Source organism: Haliotis asinina, chromosome 12, assembly GCF_037392515.1.
Source record: "Haliotis asinina isolate JCU_RB_2024 chromosome 12, JCU_Hal_asi_v2, whole genome shotgun sequence".
NCBI lineage: Eukaryota > Metazoa > Mollusca > Gastropoda > Lepetellida > Haliotidae > Haliotis > Haliotis asinina.
This window is the reverse complement of record NC_090291.1, coordinates 33,493,796-33,514,998: the sequence shown is the minus strand read 5'-3', so window position 1 is coordinate 33,514,998 and position 21,203 is coordinate 33,493,796. Positions and strand designations below refer to the sequence as shown.

General features: G+C 37.3%; 1 protein-coding gene across 1 annotated transcript in view; it reads left to right on the top strand.

Annotated features, from left to right (window-relative positions):
* The window catches only part of LOC137257986 (zinc finger protein 64-like), a 189,613-nt gene that overhangs the window by 74,262 nt on the left and 94,148 nt on the right, over positions 1–21,203 (top strand). The window lies entirely within an intron of this gene.

Below are 21,203 nucleotides of genomic sequence, written 5' to 3'. Positions count from 1 at the left end.
TTATAATAATCCTGGAATAAAAAGATTTGTATTATTTTGACAGCCACATTATGACAAACGTGTGTCAGATGTAAGCCACATGGTTCAAAAATGGTGATGGATAGTTACTTATTTGTAACAAGACTTTAAACATAAATTTCATATAATTATAATATTATGGTATTTTGTCAAAAATAATTTCATATTAATAACAGAAAGCAGTAATTTGAGAGACAGACTGGTAGCTATAATAAAAGATGATTTGGTTATAAGACTGATGTAAAATTTAAAAATAATTAATAACTTTTTAAAATGTTTGATATGTTTGTGATTAAGTTTATTATACCTGTGACAGGAAGATAGGATATTGGTATACGTAACCAATTTGTATCAGCATCAGTGTATCCTGCAGTTGTACATTGAGAAGAAAACTTTCAACATGATACACAATTAGGTAGTATTGTGATGTCTGTATTGTGCAGTCTGGACGCTGCATGATAAGAATTACAAACGCTATGGGACACATTGTCAGCGCAGATAGCCTCTCCACTAGGAAATTATCGCATGAATTATTGACAAGTTTCGTACATTGCACCTGCAGTATTACATTCTGTACTGTCATTATATATAGCCAGTGTTTATTATTTCCAATTTATATTATTTATTGGAACATAATTGCTCAATAACCCATGCATACTAACTTATAAAGGTTTTACATTACACAAATCGATCAAATCAGAGGAGACCTTTCACTGATTTCAGCTAGTTTTTTGATTGCCTGAAATATTTACAACTTATCATGTTGATAAAACCCAGCATTGGCACAAAATAAAATGGTGAGCATTTGTGTGTGATCATAATGATTATTTCCACTTTCCATATATTGCTTTAACACTCTTTTTTCAGTTTAATCCAGACATACATGAGAAATAGCCTTACTGTAAGATTTGATATAGATTAGGGTTTTTTGTGTCAGTATACGTCTATACAGGCTTCATCAAGGCCTCACAATAGACTTAATTATCAAATGTGTTTGTGAAAACCCATAAAAAATGGTGTTTATAAATTACTTCAGTTTAACACATCCTTATATCTCACAGAATGATGTTTAACTCTTTTTCCTGTAAAATCATAAGCAAAAGTCTGTCTCTTTCATAATTATGCAGATATTCTTTCATATTTATATAGATAATGTTTAAGATCATGCATATTTACGGAGATATTGCATTTTGTTACACAGGGAAGCATTATTATCTGAATATATATACATATGTGATATACACTTCTTGCATACTTATGCAGATAAGATATCAGATATTAACAAATGTAGGGGAAAATGAATAAATGAATAAACTTAAATAAATATGATGTAAGGTTCATCTTTTCCAGGTAAAAGGGTTATTAGACAATCGTGATGGAAATAAAATGTTACTTTATATTTTGATTGTGAATTATGAATAATCATAGAATTCAGTAGCTGTTGTGACCAGGGAAATGTGATCTGTGTGGAGTAGGTACGATATCATCCACTTTACAGGTTAAAGTCACAAAAATCTGAAGCAACAGTACGACTCTCTCAACATGACTTAACACTGCCAAAACATTCCTCAAAAAGCAGGATTATGACATATTGTTAATTCATGTTTATTGTAATGAAAACACTAAATGTACATGAAGTAGTTATACTGACAAAATTTAAAATAAACTGCTATTTGTATTACGAACCGAAAAATTAAAATGTACTAATTTAATAACTTGTCATGAAAATAGTATTATGGTCGCTAATGCAGCTGTTTGATATTGGAAACTTATAGTAAACATTCATCATTCTACATGCATGCTAACTGTGGAAAATCTTCATGATTGCAAACACAGAAATGATATAATAATTCGTCAACAATCATAGACATATTTAATGTCTGTTTATTTGTGTTATAAGTATGAAATTGTTCTCATTCATGTTTCGAATGTAGCAAAAAGCTGATTATGAATTATATATATTATTTGATTCATTCATTAATCGATTACATATATATTCATGCTAGTATCATTTGTTCATCTGCATGATTATGCAAGAATTGTATTCAGAATTTAATATCATGATAAAAGTCTATTCTGTTCTATGTAAACAAATACAAAACCTCAAACCATATATTTGACATACTGTATTCTACCTGGCTATGAACGATTCACTCATGAAGTTGATAATTGTAGAGTGAAGTTGTTTTTAATGTGTAATGGTGTAAAACTGAAAATGTCACGTTTTCTTAAAAATTCTTACACATACAATCATGATCCAATTTCTAAACCAAATTTGAATTTGTGTTTAAATTTGACTTAAGTCTATGTCAAGCCACTTACACACTGATATGTGTATATTTTTCAAAGTAAAATTTACAGTCGTGGTTTGAAAGCAGTCACAATATTATAAAATGTACATGAGTTTAATTTGTCTTTGAGTAGATGTGAAGTGTAGGTGTTAAAGTGTGCTTATACTGTTGTCATTGTTTGTTTGATGGTGGAGTGATGTGACTGCTGTTGCAACGGCAAGGAACTCACTCACTCAAACAAGCAGGGAGTTAGGACACACACCTGGCTGAGGGGCTGACATTTACGTGACCTTTTCAACAAGCACCCACGTAAATAAAGTACTATGTGTTGAATCTGTCAATGTACCACTACAGCTCTTCACACACATCTTGAATGAACATATCAATATAGTATTACACATTTAAGGAGTAATTTAAACTGACATCTGAATTTGAAACATTAAATATGTCTTCTTTAATTTCACAATAGCGACACTGCAGAATAGTAACAGAAACAGCATCTTTCTTTAATCATACTTGAAAATTGTATGTTTGACATGGTTTAAGAATCTCTATTACAGCATCACTATTGTGGAAATTTGGTAGTTGGTCATCCATAAAGTTTTGTCATCTCTGAACTGTCAACCTCTACAATGACATTTCCACAATTCATGAATTATGAAAGTGATCATTCTGTTTAAACTGTCATGAAACAATTATCTTAAATTTGGATGCATCCTGATATCGCATAAGTTATTGATGTAGGTATATATTGGATGATTAATGATGAAAAGGAACTATTTCATAAAACACGTCTCATAATGTTCATTCCACTGTTCACTATATGAAACATGATTATGTGAAGGTTGTTCACACCTTTGTGTCTGATGAAAGTTCAAGTCAGTAACTCTCAAACAGTTCAACTTTTGTAGATAGCATTGATACATGGGCCATCTCCCAGTCATAATTTCTTCCACATTTACTAGTGGTGAATTACAACCTTAGCAAGGATGAAACTGGGCCTGATTGATTCACTATATGAAACATGATTATGTGAAGGCTGTTCACACCTTTGTGTCTGATGAAAGTTCAAGTCAGTAACTCTCAAACAATTCAACTTTTGTTGATAGCATTGATACATGGGCCATCTCCCAGTCATAATTTCTTCCACATTTACTGGTGGTGAATTACAACCTTATCAAGGATGAAACTGGGCCTGATTGAAGATATAAGTCGAAGCTTGTTGCTGGACGGGTCACATACATCTACTGACATGATGAACAGAACTGCATCCTGGGTGTTATGACTGTTTTGTTATAACCATTATGTCATCCTCACAATGTTCAATACCTATATTATATACTCATACTTGCTTGTGATTGCATGTCATGACATGAGAAAGAAAATAATATGTTTAATGGAATATAGTATTTTTATCATGTTTAATAAATGTCACAATAAGAAGGAAACAAACAATAGGGTTTATTTGTACGGAAAGATGATTTATTGTGTCTGTTAATTTTTTTTACATAATATTAAAATTGATCGTTAAATTGAGAAAGCATTCAAACTAACTGTTGAATAAATAGTTATTTATTCTGACAGTGTTGAAATGCATTTTCATATGTTTCCTTACATCTCTCTAAATATATCTATAAATTTATATGTAATGTTCGTTTATTAACTTTCGTCAAAGAAAAATAGAACTATATGTTTTATCTGACACTGAAGAGTCCCTTATTCTTAAGACTTGGCAGCAAGGACCAAACTCAGCATATCCTTTAAATCCAACACATTATCATATAAATATGGATTAAAAGTCAGCCCAAATATCCTACAGGTTCTACACTATTATGACATTTATAGCATAATCATAATATATTTCAGGGTGTTGCTGGAATGTGTAGCTGATGATATGAACATGTTTCATGAAATAATACATTCAAATATTATTACCAGAACTTTTATGGTCATTTTGCAAAATGTGTTCATTTTCTGAAATATGAAAAATAGTCATTTGCACTCTACTGACATAAAACAGGAAATGTATTCATTAAACGTCAAATGACATCAGTACCATTTATTTCTGAGTTTCAGCAGCAAAGAAAATAATCTGAATATAAATTAACTACAAATGCAGGGTTAATAAATAATCTGTTATTTTCCAAATAAGAAAAGGTCATGTTATTTGAAATGACATTTATTGATGGTTTTTCGAGAGCCACAGATTTGCTTTTCCTTTAATTATAAAAGTCAATTAAAGGAGCTCCTTGTCTTGCAGGAATTAATTATACTGTGCAATATAATGAAAACTAAGAAACGGACAGGCATCAGAAGTCTCCTACAAGCCACACCAGGTCGCTTACTTCAAAGACAAACCAAATAGGCAGCAATTAAAGTGGACTGTTTTCCTGCCGTTAGTTTTAGCTACAGATGTTGTGTGATTCGTGCATTGATTTGACAATTAGCTGCATCATCCAAGTTTCCTTCTCAGGGGAATATATATTAAAAGGTTGTCGGAAGAGAAATTAACGTTCTATCTGTATGTATATTGACAAACTAAATGACTTGTAGTGAGGAAAATAGTGGGTGTATGGGCAGTCTGTACACCCAGATGAACATGCTTATGACGAGGGAATACCAGCACTAATCCTCGCTGTTTGCCAGGGTTAATTTCACTGTCAAATTTCGGTCAGGCTGTTTTAGAATTTCAAATTGCCATCACTTAAAGCCCAAGGGTGCTGTTTGGGACTAATTCGGAAAGCCAGTTTTCAACATTGCAAAAGTTTCATGTTGATAAATGGACATTTTGATTTATGCTCGTTAGGCGATAATTAATGAAATTGGTGTCAGAATCACTTTCTCCCTTCAATACTCATCCCTCAGTTGTAAACTTAACCAGTAGGTTCTGGTGTGTTTGTTTTAGGGAGCATTGACTGTTTAAAGATGGCTAAGTGTGATAAGTTATTTACTGATGAAATTTATGCTTCTCAAATTATTTGAAATTTTAAGTTTTTGCTACAGTTAATATGGCCATTATAGATAAAACATACAAAACCCTTACTTTATTTGTGAAGAGTCCACATGAAAGGTCTATGTCATGAACATGTTTTGATTAATCACTACTGATTTGTGATAGGGAAAAGGAAATAAATTGTGAAATATTTCTTATCATAATATAAGGATTAAACTGTTTTGGAATGAAACTTTTTTTATATTTCAATTATATTGACAGTTATTTTATCATCATTAAGCAATTAGGAAGAGATTATTTTGTGGATGTCAACTTTTGTACTATGAGGAACATAATGTTTCAGATTATATCCTTACTTCATTGCCTGATCACCTGATGAAGAAGTAAAACATTGTGTTCCACATAATAAAGAAGCTGTCATCCATAAAGACTCTCTTCCTCGTGTGTATCACTTCTAAATGCCATTCAAAGACCTGATGAGACAATTATGAAAAAGAACACCTGACATACAGCGTCACATTACTGCATTCCAAAAGATGCAAAAATTTGTAGAATGGAGCAAGTGATCGGTTGTGTTAACACAAACAATGGTAATTAATGGCGATATTGAAAGGGAATTGTGAGCCCCAGTTGTTTGACAATGTCCTGTGTCTCGATTGTAAAGCTTAGCCCTATTGAGTACTACTAGCCCATTGTCTCAGCGGACCTCAATTCAATATTTGAGGTCAACAGTAAAATGAACTGCTATTATTTCTGGTAGTTTGTAAGTTCAAAGTTGCAATGTCTTAAAATTTTTGAGTGTGAATGTAGAGGAGGAGACCCATCACAGCAACAGGATATCAAATAAACTTCCTCTGTGGTTCTTGTCCCGCAATGAGGGGAAATATGGGATTTTTTACGTAGAGGTGGGTTTTTTTTGGTGATATTAGTTTACCTGATGTTAGAAGTGCCTTGATGGAGCATAGGTGTAAACAGTCCTTGGGGAGATAGCCCTTAGAGTGTTGAAAAAATAATGTACGGAGACATAGTGTCTCTATTGTTTGTGGTTAAATTGAGAGACAGTTTCAGTGATTATTTTGTGTTCTGTCAAACTTTAATTTATTGACATTACCTGGGTTTGTTCTAGGACTCATTTTTGTGTGTAACAAGTAGTTTGTAGTGAAAGTTTGATTGATGAGTATACGATGATGCTGATGATGATGATGATGATGATGATGATGATGATGATGATACAAATTTGACAATTACAGACCTCGAAACTATTTGCATGCATTTCCAGGCTGTATGTGTGAAGCACCATTTTGAAATAATGATACCAGCGGTATCTCCTCAAGATGAGCCGTTTGAAATAGCACATGTGCATTAAGTATATTATAAAATTTATAGTGATATTTTTCATTCAAATGAATTTTCATAATCCACATAATCTAAGTATATGCATCCCATGTATGTAAATTAGTTGAAAATTGTTTCTCCAGACACGCATTGACACGAAACAAGAGCTTCAGTCCTAATTTGGAGCTTCTCTTTGATTCGGGAATGTTTTTCTACATAAAGTGTTGGTATTGATCTCCCCAACCAGACAGTAGCATCCGGTGACTTAACCAAATCTGGTGTTAGATTGCGAGACAAAAAACAAAAAGAGCTTTATTTTAATTGCTCGTTATGGCCTGTATTTTAGTGGGAGAGCATCAGGCGGACTTTGGAGCGGAGACGTAGCAAGTACTTCCATGTTTTGTGATATCTGTCTCTGGTTGAAGGTTGACTGGATAAATGGTTGACTCTCAGATACAGGTTTATGCTGTAAGTGTTTAGGTATGTCTTTATTTTGGGTGGTTGAGAATAGTGCTGCTGTAACTATTACAACCTGTGTGAGTGATGGTTGTGATGAGTGAGTGAACGCGTGAGTGAGTGAGAGAGTGTCAGTATGGTGTTACACAGCTTTTAGAAATATTTCAGCACCATCAACATCAAGGGGAACACCAGAAATGGGCTCTTCAGATGATGATGATGACGATGATGACGATGACGCCGCCGACAACAACAATGATGACGACAATGGTGGTGATGAAAGTGATGATGATGAAAGTGATGATGTCATATTCATGATTGCAATTATATATCTTCACTTTAACTGACAGATGTCACCAATATTGCATATCCTGACATGCCTTGACATACACTCACTAAGAGATTGCTAAAATAATGCTGCATACACTAACATACCTTTCACACGGACACAATATTGCATACACTAACATACCTTCACACTGACACAATATTGCATATACTAACATACCTTCACACTGACACAATATTGCATATACTAACATACCTTCACACTGACATAATATTGCATAGACTAACATACCTTCACACTGACACAATATTGCATAGACTAACATACCTTCACACAGACACAATATTGCATAGACTAACATACCTTCACTTTAACATGCAGAGATCACTAAAATGATATTGCACCTCCTGACATGCCTTGATGTTCACACAAAACGAAATTGCTAAAACAAAATTGCATACATGAGCACACCTTAACATACCTTCACTTCACACAGAGATCGCTAAAACCATATTGCATATACTAACATGCCTTCACATTGACATACAGAGATTGCTAAAACAATATATCATAATGTCATGCCTCACACTGACATACAGAGTGATTGCTAAAACAATGCTAACTTTTAATGTATTCACTTTGACATCAAAGGATGTTTTGTCAAACAGAGATATATTGTATGCAGTCATTTATGTTCACCTTCAAACATACGGAAAATGTTAAGGCTTCAGGAAACACCTGTACCAGAGTTTTGTAACAGACATAGTTATTTGTGATCAAGTAGCACATATATCTGTATGTTCTAGCATGGTAATTCATCATTCTGATAGGACATGGAGATTGTATGTGTTGTTCTGAGAAGTGTTTGGTCTACAACAAGACGCTCATGTTCAAACACGACAACTATCACCAATGTCGCTAAATTCTTGATCTATCAGGAACCTTCATTCGTCTGTCTCATCAGAGAGAAACAGGCACGCAAACTAATGTTAGAATATGTTTTATCACGTGAATAACGCTAAACATGATTTATGGCTCCATAACTCAATTGGCCCTTGCTTCTTGGTCATCCATCTTGGTCCCGCCTTAACAGCTCTGACGAAAACAAAGCCTCATTTTGGCATTTCTGATGTCATCTGCCTCTATACCACGTCTGCAGGAACATCAGATAGCCCAGATTTCATGTTAAATATAAAAACGTAAAATTGTGAAAAATTGTCAGCCTTATTCAATAAGATTGCATCGATGATTTATTCTTCAGAGGATTGACATGAACTGAAACAAAGCACGAGGGAAAAAAAAACGCCCAACGATTACATCGGAACCATCAAGCAAATTTCGTTAGTTGTTTCTTGCAGAAAAATGTCACAGCTAAAGGCATGGTTTCTATTATGGACCCAATATCGAAAGAAGCCTTGTAGTATTTTTGAGGCTTCTCAGTGATTATATTGAAAATGTGGACCAGTGTTGGCATCGTAAACTGCAGGTCCAGAGATCGTATGTATGGGTGAGAGCTCACGACTAACGAAGCAGTGGATGTTTGGCCGATGTTGCAGATGAAGTGTGTAAATCTGCCTTGACCCGCGTCTGGCCTCCATCATGGTGTTCCATCCTTCAATTTATCATAGGTAAAGTGGTAATTGCAACTTGGAAATTCAATATTTCTGCTCGTTTTAGCCAGCACTGCCGATGCCTTTCCAATTATTTATAAATTATGCATCAATTTTTGTGTATTGAATTAGGAAGACATATTCGCCTCTCTGGCCCAAGCACATACTAAATTATATTAGTGACACTACTTTGTTGTTACGGCCATGGCTGCAAGTTTTTTGAGGGGCCTGGAGGCAGTGTGTCTATTGTGGAGAATTCATGCATACAGGAACGCCCGACAATGGGGGTGACACTTCCAATTCACATTTTTTACAAAATTTAACAGATGAAGCAATCATTAGGAGGGCTCATGCATCGGGTTAATTTAATTTTTGCGCTGGGCGAGGGTGCGAAGTATGAATATGTCAATTAGTGTCATGGCGGTTTGTCACTTAGTGCCCCCAGAACATGTCATCAATTTATGAATTAACTTCCCATCAGAGGCAGGGCTTCATTGCAACCTAGGAGCACGATCACCGACGGCACCGACGGCACTTCAGCTACAAACAAAAACTCAAGCCTATGTGCACGTCTTTTAATGCTGAGCAAACACAAATAGATCGTACTTCCAAAAGCAGCAACATGAAAAGGGAGATAATGTCTAGCGCGTGGCATGCTTATGACGTGAAATGTTTCACCATTTTGCCAGATGATACTATCTTGCCATATTGTCCATGGAACGTCGTACAACCCAGCTTACTTGTCCCAGAGGAACTATTGGAAAATTAACGCTTTTCTCGCCAATTTCATTTTCCATCCATGGCAGTGTTCGATTAGAGGCAACACTTCAGTCAAAAAGCTTTTCCTTATTTTTCCATTTTCAAATAATAACTTTTTCAGGATGATTTTTGTTGGTGAGTGTTCTAATGGAATTTTGATTTAGTGTCGTGTGTTTGACACCCTGGGCTTATAACGCAGCTCTCCACAGTGATTTGCACATAATCATCGCACTGCTCTTTTGCTGTGAAATGTTCTCATTTCTTCAATAACACTGCTAATATTTCGTGGCAGATAAATTATTCCTGACTTTTAAGTCCCTATTTGCCCAGAGCTTTTAGCTTTTGATTTCAGTCTTAGTTTGTTCACAAGTCTATTACATCCAGCTTTTAACCATGTCTCTCGAGCATATGTTTGTGTTAAGAAATTTCCTCAAGTCAAAACATGGGGTTCCCTGAGTTGCACCTCATTAAGGTACATGATTGCTGGTAGCAAAATCTGTTTTGCCCCATGTGTTCTTGAATTTGAAGGCATAAATATTATTCCAATATTTATTTCCTTTATTTTGCATCTGATATTTTGTTGATACCCATATACAATTGATTTTCTTTCTTTTTTTCCTGATGTCCTCTGTGATGTCTTTGTTCTTATTTCATGTAAGTCAGAAGGATGACTTTTCAGGAATACTAATATTCAAATTGAGTGTGGTTTTTCAATATCCAAGCCAAGTCATAGTGTCTGTCTCCATGAGTGAGTGAGCATGATTTTATGCTGTTTTTAGCAATAATCTCGCAAAAGCATACAACATGACTTCAGAAACTGGCTTATGTGATGTAGCCATGTTGAAAATAGAAAATAAAAAAAAACTTCTCTTGATGAGACAGTGCTTTAACCACTAGACTACTCCAACACCCCTCACACTGAAAACAGGCTCCGCAGTTAGTCCTTCCACCACCCCTCACACTGAGGGCAGGCTCCACAGTTAGTCCTTCCACCACCCTCACACTGAGAACAGGCTCCACAGTTAGTCCTTCCACCACCCCTCACACTGAGGACAGGCTCCACAGTTAGTCCTTCCACCACCCCTCACACTGAGGACTGGCTCCACAGTTAGTCCTTCCACCACTCATCACACTGAGGACAGGCTCCACAGTTAGTCCTTCCACCACCCCTCACACTGAGAACAGGCTCCACAGTTAGTCCTTCCACCACTCATCACACTGAGAACAGGCTCCACAGTTAGTCCTTCCACCACTCATCACACTGAGGGCAGGCTCCACAGTTAGTCCTTCCACCACCCCTCACACTGAGAACAGGCTACACAGTTAGTCCTTCCACCACCCCTCACACTGTGGACAGGCTCCACAGTTAGTCCTTTTACCACTCATCACACTGAGGGCAGGCTCCACAGTTAGTCCTTCCACCACCTTCACACTGAGAACAGGCTCCACAGTTAGTCCTTCCACCACCCCTCACACTGAGAACAGGCTCCACAGTTAGTCCTTCCACCACCCCTCACACTGAGGACAGGCTCCACAGTTAGTCCTTCCACCACTCATCACACTGAGGACAGGCTCCACAGTTAGTCCTTCCACCACCCCTCACACTGAGAACAGGCTCCACAGTTAGTCCTTCCACCACTCATCACACTGAGAACAGGCTCCACAGTTAGTCCTTCCACCACACATCACACTGAGAACAGGCTCCACAGTTAGTCCTTCCACCACCTCTCACACTGAAAACAGGCTCCACAGTTAGTCCTTCCACCACCCCTCACACTGAGGACAGGCTCCACAGTTAGTCCTTCCACCACCTCTCACACTGAGGACAGGCTCCACAGTACTCACAAGGGGAATCGAACCAGAGGTGCTCCACAGTTAGTCCTTTTACCACTCATCACACTGAGAACAGGCTCAACAGTTAGTCCTTCCACCACCTCTCACACTGTGGACAGGCTCCACAGTTAGTCCTTCCACCACACATCACACTGAGAACAGGCTCCACAGTTAGTCCTTCCACCACCCCTCACACTGAGAACAGGCTCCACAGTTAGTCCTTCCACCACCCCTCACACTGAGGACAGGCTCCACAGTTAGTCCTTCCACCACCTCTCACACTGAGGACAGGCTCCACAGTACTCACAAGGGGAATCAAACCAGAGGTGCTGGCATGAACAAGCACAGTACCCAGTGTTCCTAATCATGACTGAAACAAGTTCTTATTGTGATGTTGCAATCAAAAAGTAAGGTTTTCTTTTGTTTTTTCACTTGAATGTTCATTTATATCTGATGATTCCTGTCCTGAGATTTTTAAATTATTTTTTTTAGTTATCTATATATCACTTGTCAGTCAATAGCATGTCTCTTATTTTGCTTTGCTTCTTGTATTTTGACTTATCTGGTCAATCATCTCAAATAAAATTATTGAAAAATCTATTATTTCTTGAAAATCATTTAATTTCTTGAAAATCATTTAATTTCTTGAGAATCATTCAATTTCTTATCCAACCTGTGGTTAAGACAGATGGAACTGCACCAGCCAAGTTCATTGTTAACTCTATTTTCACGAAAAAAAAATAAAGACGATTTAAAGGTGTTTATAAAGTAAAAGGCAAATAGGAGTATCCCCCCATCAGATGTGGCACCGTATCTATTACCATGGTAACTGTCCAGCCTTCTGTCTGTACTAAAGGATTGTGGGATATGCGGATGCGGCAAGATGGAACATGTGCAAGTTGTGTGTAATAGTTGTATTCTGTGTGGACTGTCCACCCCCCACCCCCATGACCCACGTACTATCCTCCTCCTGTCCCCTTATCCCCCCCTCCCCCTAGTCCCCCCTGCCCAACCACCCTCTCCATGATGGATGGTCGAACATACATAATGATAGCACCAACATGAAAACTTCTTGCATGTTGGCAAAATTGGACTCGCAATAAGGTCTTTACTGTCGCCGGCAAGCGATTTAGGCTCAAAGACCACTGGAATTAGTTGAAAATAACGTGAGCGAAATGGGTTTCCTGAGTCGGGGAAGGGATTAGTTTCGATTACAAGTTGATCTTGCCGCAGACACTGAGGGGACGAAGGGCTCAGGCCTTTCCACCAGGGACTTGGACAAATAACTTTTTTTGAAGCAAAAAATGATCCATTTCGAACCCTTGCCATACAATAACTGTCTGTCAGCTTGTTTATGATTGGTCAAATTACTTGGCTAGGGTCTTCTCAGTCATGTTTGCAATGTGCGACCTCTTTGATGTAATTATGCTGGCTAGTTGAACTCACTTCCGTCTCTCGCTCAGTAATAATTCATCGGCAGATGAACTTCTTTGATGGTCAAGAGGCCAATGGTTGTCACACCAGGATTGTGCCACCAAATTTCTCCCTTTGTGCTTGTTAAGGGAAATGTGAACATAGCTAATTTGGAGGAAAAAATATATACAAGTTGGGAAAAACTCCCCCTGAACAGTGAAATGGAGGACTAGCATATTTTTGTCCTTTTCTGTCTTATTTCTCTTTTATTGATAATTTCTGATTGATGTTAAATTTTGTAAGAATGGAAGATCAATATCAAAATATTTGCATCCCCTCTTCCTGGGAATGGGTTCTTTGAGTGCAGGGTTAACAATTCTATTGAAGGCTGTTTTGTTACAGTTTAGTGGGTTTTTTTTGTTTTTTGTTTAGATTTATTTAATATCCTTTTGCCCAAGTAAGAAAGGAATCAGCACACTATACTACTCAATAGAAGTTATTTTTTCCATGGGACCTATTAGGTAGCCTAGTGGTATCATTGGTTTGACATGCTAAGAATCTAGGTTTGATTCCCCACATGGGTACAATGTGTGAAACCCATTTCTGATGTCCCTTGCTGTGACATTGCTGGAATATTGCTAAAAGTGGAAGACACTCACTCACTCAACAATCTTACTGTGGTAGGATAACCTTACTAGTGTGAAGTAACTGTGTGTACATATATGTGTTGATAGCCATTTGTTTATGAGGGGAAAGTCGATATAAAACTGTCACTGCTTTTGTGTGTGACAACAGCAGATCCAGCATGCCAGGTGATTTCTTCTATATTTTTGTAAAACCTAAGCCAAAGTATATTTGTTTAGCAGTATGTTTTTAAGCAGTCTCATATCCCCTTCAGTTCATGGATATCCAATAGTTGCAATTTTACATTTCAGTACACAGTTCCAGGATATAAAAATAGCTGACCCAGATGGTTGAAGTCAAGTTGGATGTAAACACTTTGTTGTTTCACAATGCTGAAATCGGCTTTGCAACCCAGCATGTGTGCTTCATGAAAGCATTTTAATAGTTGTACTATAGCTTTTATAACTGTCAACCATTGACATACGTTTCTTTAAATCAAAATAAATCAAAAACACTTTTACAGCTTACAAACAAGCATATTTTCACAAAACTTGATCCACCCTAGCTTTTGACAAACACGCCATTATGAGCATAATAATATTGAATGAGCTTATGCTAGGAACATTTGTAATGCAACTAGTTTCACAACATCAAATTCATATTTGCAATGGACTGTTGAAGTGTTATCTAGTTTCACACTAGTGAATTCACTTTCACCATGGACAATTTTATGGCTCCCTGTTGCATAATGTGGAATTCACCTTTAAAAAGGACAGATGCACAGTGAATAGTTTCATGTGTGGAATTCCACCTTTAAAAAGGAAAGATGCACAATGAATAGTTTCACGTGTGGAATTCCACCTTTGAAAAGGACAGATGCACAATGAATAGTTTCACGTGTGGAATTCCACCTTTGAAAAGGACAGATGCACAGTGAATAGTTTCATGTGTGGAATTCCACCTTTAAAAAGGACAGATGCACGATGAATAGTTTCACGTGTGGAATTCCACCTTTGAAAAGGACAGATGCACAATGAATAGTTTCACATGTGGAATTCCACCTTTGAAAAGGACAGATGCACAGTGAATAGTTTCATGTGTGGAATTCCACCTTTAAAAAGGACAGATGCACAATGAATAGTTTCACGTGTGGAATTCCACCTTTGAAAAGGACAGATGCACAATGAATAGTTTCACATGTGGAATTCCACCTTTGAAAAGGACAGATGCACAGTGAATAGTTTCATGTGTGGAATTCCACCTTTAAAAAGGACAGATGCACAATGAATAGTTTAATGTGTGGAATTCCACCTTTAAAAAGGACAGATGCACAATGAATAGTTTCACGTGTGGAATTCCACCTTTAAAAAGGACAGATGTACAGTGAATAGTTTCACATGTGGAATTCACCTTTGCAATCGATAACTGTTCCTGAACTGGTTTCACAACTTTGAATTCACCTTTAAATGGACAGCTCTACTGTAGTTTTCACATACTGTAACTAATTTCACAATGTGGAATTCACCTTCACAATAGACAAATATGTTGTAGTTTTACATATTGTAACTTGCCTCATAATGTGGAATTCACCTTTAAAATGGGCATATATACTGTAGTTTTCACATGCTGTAACTAGTTTCACAATGTGGCATTCACATTTACAATGGACAGATATACTGTAGTTTCACATGCTGTGACTTGGTTCACAATACTGAATTCATCTTTGTAATGGGCAGATATACTGTAATTTCACATACTGTAACTTGGTTCACAATATTTTATTAACTTTTGTAATGGACAGATATGTTGTAGTTTCACATACTATAACTTGATTCACAATACTGAATTCACCTTTGCAATTGATGGATGGACTTGAACTGGTTTCACCTCATTGAATTCACTTTTATAATGGGCAAGTGCAGTGTGCTTAATTTCATAACGTGGAATTCATCTTTCCATTAGACTGATGTTCAGTAACTAGATTCACAAGACTGAATTTGCCCTTTCACAGAATCCACCATTGCATTGGAAGTTTACTCAGATTGTGTGCAAGACAGACTTTATGGAGCTTAAGAGAGTGAGTATGGTTTTATGCTGCTTTTAGGAATATTACAGCGATATCATGACAGGGGACACCAAAAGTAGGCTTCACACATTGTACCCATGTGGGGAATCGAACTCGGGTCTTCAGCATGACATGCAGACCCTTTGACCGTAAGGCTACCCAAACACCCTGTGGTGTTTTAGATAGGTTGGTGGGCATACACCCTGGTATAGTAAGGGAGAGATTTGGCAGGCATGGCTGTGTTTGATGTTTAGAAATAAATTTACTGTTTTTAATAGTAATGGTAAGTCAGTAGTTTATGTTGATTTCAAAGTTCATGTGATATACTGTTCAGAATGTTGAAGTTTCTCCCAGGTGTTTTTATGCCAAAGTAACACGTTATTAGTTTGGTCTCAAATGTCATTATTCCCATAGCATTTTTCCCATTTGGAGAAAATAATTATCCTGTATCTATGAATCGATTTTTTTTCAATAATGGCACACGACACTCATCATGTGTTTAAATTCTCTTTTATTGGGATCTTAAATGATAGAATCTTCATCTGCCACAGATTATGCTTTTTAATTCTCCATAAAAATGGTCATTGTCGCTTGAGGGTATAAAATTTGCGATGAGACAGCTATCATGTGAAATAATTGTTAGTTTGAGGGAAAACGTCACCAAATGTAGTCATGAGATGATGCTGGTTAAAAGACCTGTCACATGGGAAAATCGTCTTCATAAAACTCTTTCATATATTGAGATGGACCCGCGAGGTTAAGTGGGGCTTGCACCGTGTTCCAATTATGAAAAATGGCTGCCAACGCACCATGTAGTGTGATAGCTCTCAAAATATTAGGATTACTTTATGAAAGGAGAATATTGAAGCAACGGCACTTCAGAGGGGATTACAGCGTGATGACATACTATTACCCTAAGCAGTATTAAGACAGTTTCAATTTTCTGCTCGTAATTGGAATATAATTCTCATATCTTAATTTGCTCATCATATTGGGGATAATAATGTTAGTTTGCGTGCCATTTTCCGATGAGACAGATTGAGCAAATAATTCAAGATTCCTTTTCAATGTTGGAATCTAACGGAATATGGGCTAAAGACGAAAATTGGCTATTGGGAAATTGGAAAAATATTCACTTCATGCTTTGAAGTAATCCAAGAAAATGAAGACTCTGCTTACCGCCATAATAACTATGTGTGGTCATTTTCATGTGCTGCCGACGTGCAAATAATACCGATACACAACTTAAACACAACCCTTCCAGGCATTTATTTTGCGTTTATTCTACAAATCACTCGTTAAGAGATTTTCAAATATTTTTACAGACCTTGGAAACTTTTTGATTCATTCGTCAATATATTTGTCGGCAGTGCTCTGCGGGATGGTACGCTGTTTGTTTAACCCTGTACTGACTAATTTGTGATTAACTTTCACTTGTATCATCCCCGTTACCGACTTATTCCACCATTTAATATGGAGCTAGTGATTAGCGGAATGGCATGTCCTAATGCACTGTGACCATATAAAAATTTATGGGATATTTGGCTGGGATCGTCAACACATATAACATTGCATGATGAGGGCCCATAAGAGCTGACACTAACTTATAATAGTCCTGTATGAACTGTTTATTAAGGGCTTGTCCCCTGATCATTTCCTGTTTCTGTTGAAAGACGACATTTCCTTGGAAGGTCAAGGGGTCTATTCGGTGTTTATCCTATGTTATGAATCTGAGCAGGAAATAATTACGGTACTATCGTTACTGGAGGCTTCGACACGCTCTCTCACGATCAGAACCACATATTGCCTGTAATGTGGTAAATAGTATTTTATTTCAAAGGATCAGACAGATAGCAAAATCTGCAAATGAAACGCTTTTCTTGATGATAAAAGATGAATAATAGCTCCATTTACTTTGGTAATAGAGGAAAGGGTCTTGGCGATTAGGTATATGAAACATTAGAGAAAATGGACGATTTGGTCATTGAGCTCATAAATCGGGGTTTTGATGATTGATCGAAACTTAATCTTGTGGGAAGGCAGATTGGGTATGTTGATGGCCTGTGGAGACCAGCCTTGCCCACCGCCTGACATTTATGATAAATGGCGACCCAAGTTATACTATAGTGAGGGTAATTACATCTTATGCCTATGTAGAGATGGTGTCAGCACTGCCGTGATGGAGTGGCTGGCTCATCAGACGTTGTGTGAGAGAGCAGAGAGAACACACCAAGATGTTTCCTCCTGCTCTTGTCTCTGCCTCACTGAGTCTGTCCATCCCTGTCGGCTGCTCGCATCTCACATGGCAGCCATCTTGGTTTCGGTAACACCCACAGAGTGGTCAAGGGCGAGTGTATGTAACCACTGAGTCACACAGCCATAATTCTTCATCATACTTATTGGTTAGTGTTTTGGGCACTGAAGTCTTAAAATTCCTGACTATAATTTTGACTTTTATCTTTACGGTTCATTTCATGCTTTTTTGGGTGTCTTTTGGTTCTTGAAAATTTTATGAATGAATGAAATCATGAATAATTAATGTCCATCTCATTCTATTGATGTGGCTTGAGAAGAAAACATATTTATTATTTAAATGTTATTTACTGAGTAAGATGGAATGTTTTTGCCTTTCAAAGACTTAGACCAGATAATAGCATTGTGCAAAGTAACAAGATTAAACTTCAGCACAACAGAAGCTCAGTTTTGTCAGATAATTGGTCCATGGTTTATCAAGCATGATAAAACATAAGAGCACACTAGAACCTGAAGCCAGGCTATATCATGTCCATGGTATTGTATGTCAACAGACCCACATCAATCACATTATCCCATGACAGGTAGAGTCAGTGTATGACTGCATTCAACGCCTGCCCCATTTCCTTGAATGTTCCTGACTTTGCTTAATACATGGAGCAAATTAAGCCAACCTTTCCATTTTGTCCATCCTGATCATATTCCATAAATATGATAACTGGCAATAAATCACGGCCATGACACGTAAGTGTCGGCTCCGATGTTCCACCTACCTGTCATTTACACCTGTAATTAAGTCACCTGTCAGTTTTTGTTTACCTCCCCTGACTGAAAGTCTTAACTAAATATCGCTGATCTGTCGCTCATGTCGAATGGTCTAGCCTAATCTCTTCAATATCCACTCCTGTCAAGTCAGTCCACCCTAGGCATGTTGGGCTATCCCCCTGTCCTGCTGTATGGTCCCTCCTGTATATCTATTGCCTGATTGCCCTTATCTCAACATGCCCACCTTTCTATTCATTAGATACATAGAATTAGCAGTCATCTCTAGTCATTCAGCTTTCTGTTGGAATCTTGGATCCAGTGCTGTGCTTCCAGAAATACCTTCTGCTTGTCCTAATTCATGCTTGAATGTTTCATGGCTCCTGGTATGCCATGTACTCAGCTGGAATAAAATGTCAGTTGATTTTGTTGATTGGGTGGCTGCTAGGTGACTTGGTTTGATAAAGATGCTTTTGGGTATATGGGTGGGAGTCAAGCGACTGGTTAGTAGACTGGTGTGGTAGGTCAAGCGGTGGGTTTTTTAGATTGGTGTGGTAGGTTGATTTGATTTGATGATGTTTGTTTGGTTGATGGAAAGTTTGTTGGTTGGATGGCTGGCTGGTTGATTGGTCTGTTTGCTTGATGGTTTGTTTGATTTTTGATGGATTGATTGGTTGGCTGGTTGGGTTGGCTCTTTGGCTCTTTGGCTGGCCAGTAGGCTTGGTTTGTTTGCTGGTTGGTTGTATGGATTTGGCTGGTAATTTGCACAATATAACTGGTTGACCGGTATTTACTGGTTCAGACATGAATAAGATATGTATTGTGATATGCTTATCAAAAACCAGTATTATGGCATGTATATGGAGAACTTCATAACACTCTGAAATCTTCAGATATTTCCATTTTTCACACCAGAAGTTAAGTTCGTAATTTTTGTTGTGTTTTGGATCTGAATGTTTTAAATATTTATTCAATAATGACCAGGGATCTCTGATATATCCTGACTTGATATATCAAGTTACTGTCCAAACTTTTTGTTGAGAGGGGAGAAACTAGTCCAAAATAGTAACCACTGCATTGGTGTTAATTTGGTCTTTCTTTATTTCTTTTGTGTCAAATGTTTACATTTTCTGTCATGATTAAATGTTTTTATGAAAGTTTAATCAAGCATAGAGATTTTTTTATGTTTGCTTTAAAATCAAGCATTAACTTGATTATAAGTATTATATTTGTTGGAAAAAAATTCTTGCAATATATTGCAATATATATCTCAATATATGCTTTCGCTTTGCAATATATCACAATATGAAAATTCTATGCAATACCCACCCCTGGTAATTGGGTGGGCGTTTGGTTGATGGATATAAAGTTGGTTGGTTGGTGAGATGTTATGTTAGGTTTATGTAGGTTGGTTGCATGACGTTTTTGGGGTTGAAGGAAAGGTGATGTGTTGGTTGATTGGTTATCATGGGTACATTTGGTTGGTTGGTTGGTTGAGTAGAGGCTATTTTTTAAATTGTTAGATGAAGGGGTGTATAGTTTAAGAAGGTAAATCACTAAAACTTCTGTGTGTGAAACACCATTTTCATCACTGTCTGGACCAATAATCCTTCATGGAAAGAGAGAAAAGTTACAGGGTCAGTGCATCTTTGATAAAAAAGAAAACCATTCCAAGAATGTTTGTTTTGATGTCATATACCATTAAAAAAGTAGGGATATTCCATTTTGTGAGCATACCACATGCCAATGCATGTCAGAAAAAGTGATATATATCCATACAGATGATACCTTTCCAATGGAATGGAATAAATTGTCACATTTTTCCTTAATTTCTCTACATCATCCATCTCCTCCTTGGCTTTATCATTTGCATTGTATCAATCTTGTAAATCCAGTATTCCCTACCCTACCCTTTTTTCCAATGGTATATGTTTCAAACCTCTTCATCCTTTTCCAAAGTTCACCCTGGTATGACCAACCTTTCATTCACCCCAAATTAACTGAGATCTGCCTCAGGTCACCCATCTGCCCACTGCCGTGGCCCACCCCCTCCATTTCCTGGCTAATACTCCACCCCCTCAATCCCACCCATTGAGGTCTGCTTGCTTCATCAGCGTCTGCATTAGTTTCTGGTCAATGCTAATTGTCATATCAGGTGACTGTGATATGTTCATTGGTGTTGTTGGTGTGATTCTCTGTGTTTGCCTCTTGCCTTTAAGTGAAGCTTAGTGGTTAAAGCGTTTGCTCATCAAGCTGAAGACCTGGGTTTGATTCTTCACATGGGTACAATTTGTGAAGTCCATTTCTGGTGTCCCTTGCCATGATATTATAGGAATATTGCTAAGAGCAGAGTTAAAAGCAACTCACTCATTTGGGCAATGGGTCACAATGCAGATTTGTGTCTCCTAGGATGACTGTGTGGCTGTGTCTGCTATTCATATTAGCACTTGTTGTCCAGAAAAGGTAAAATAGTGTAACTGTATGTGGGTGGTTCATTGGTGGTTGACATAGTAGACTTCACACATTGTACCCATTTGGGGAA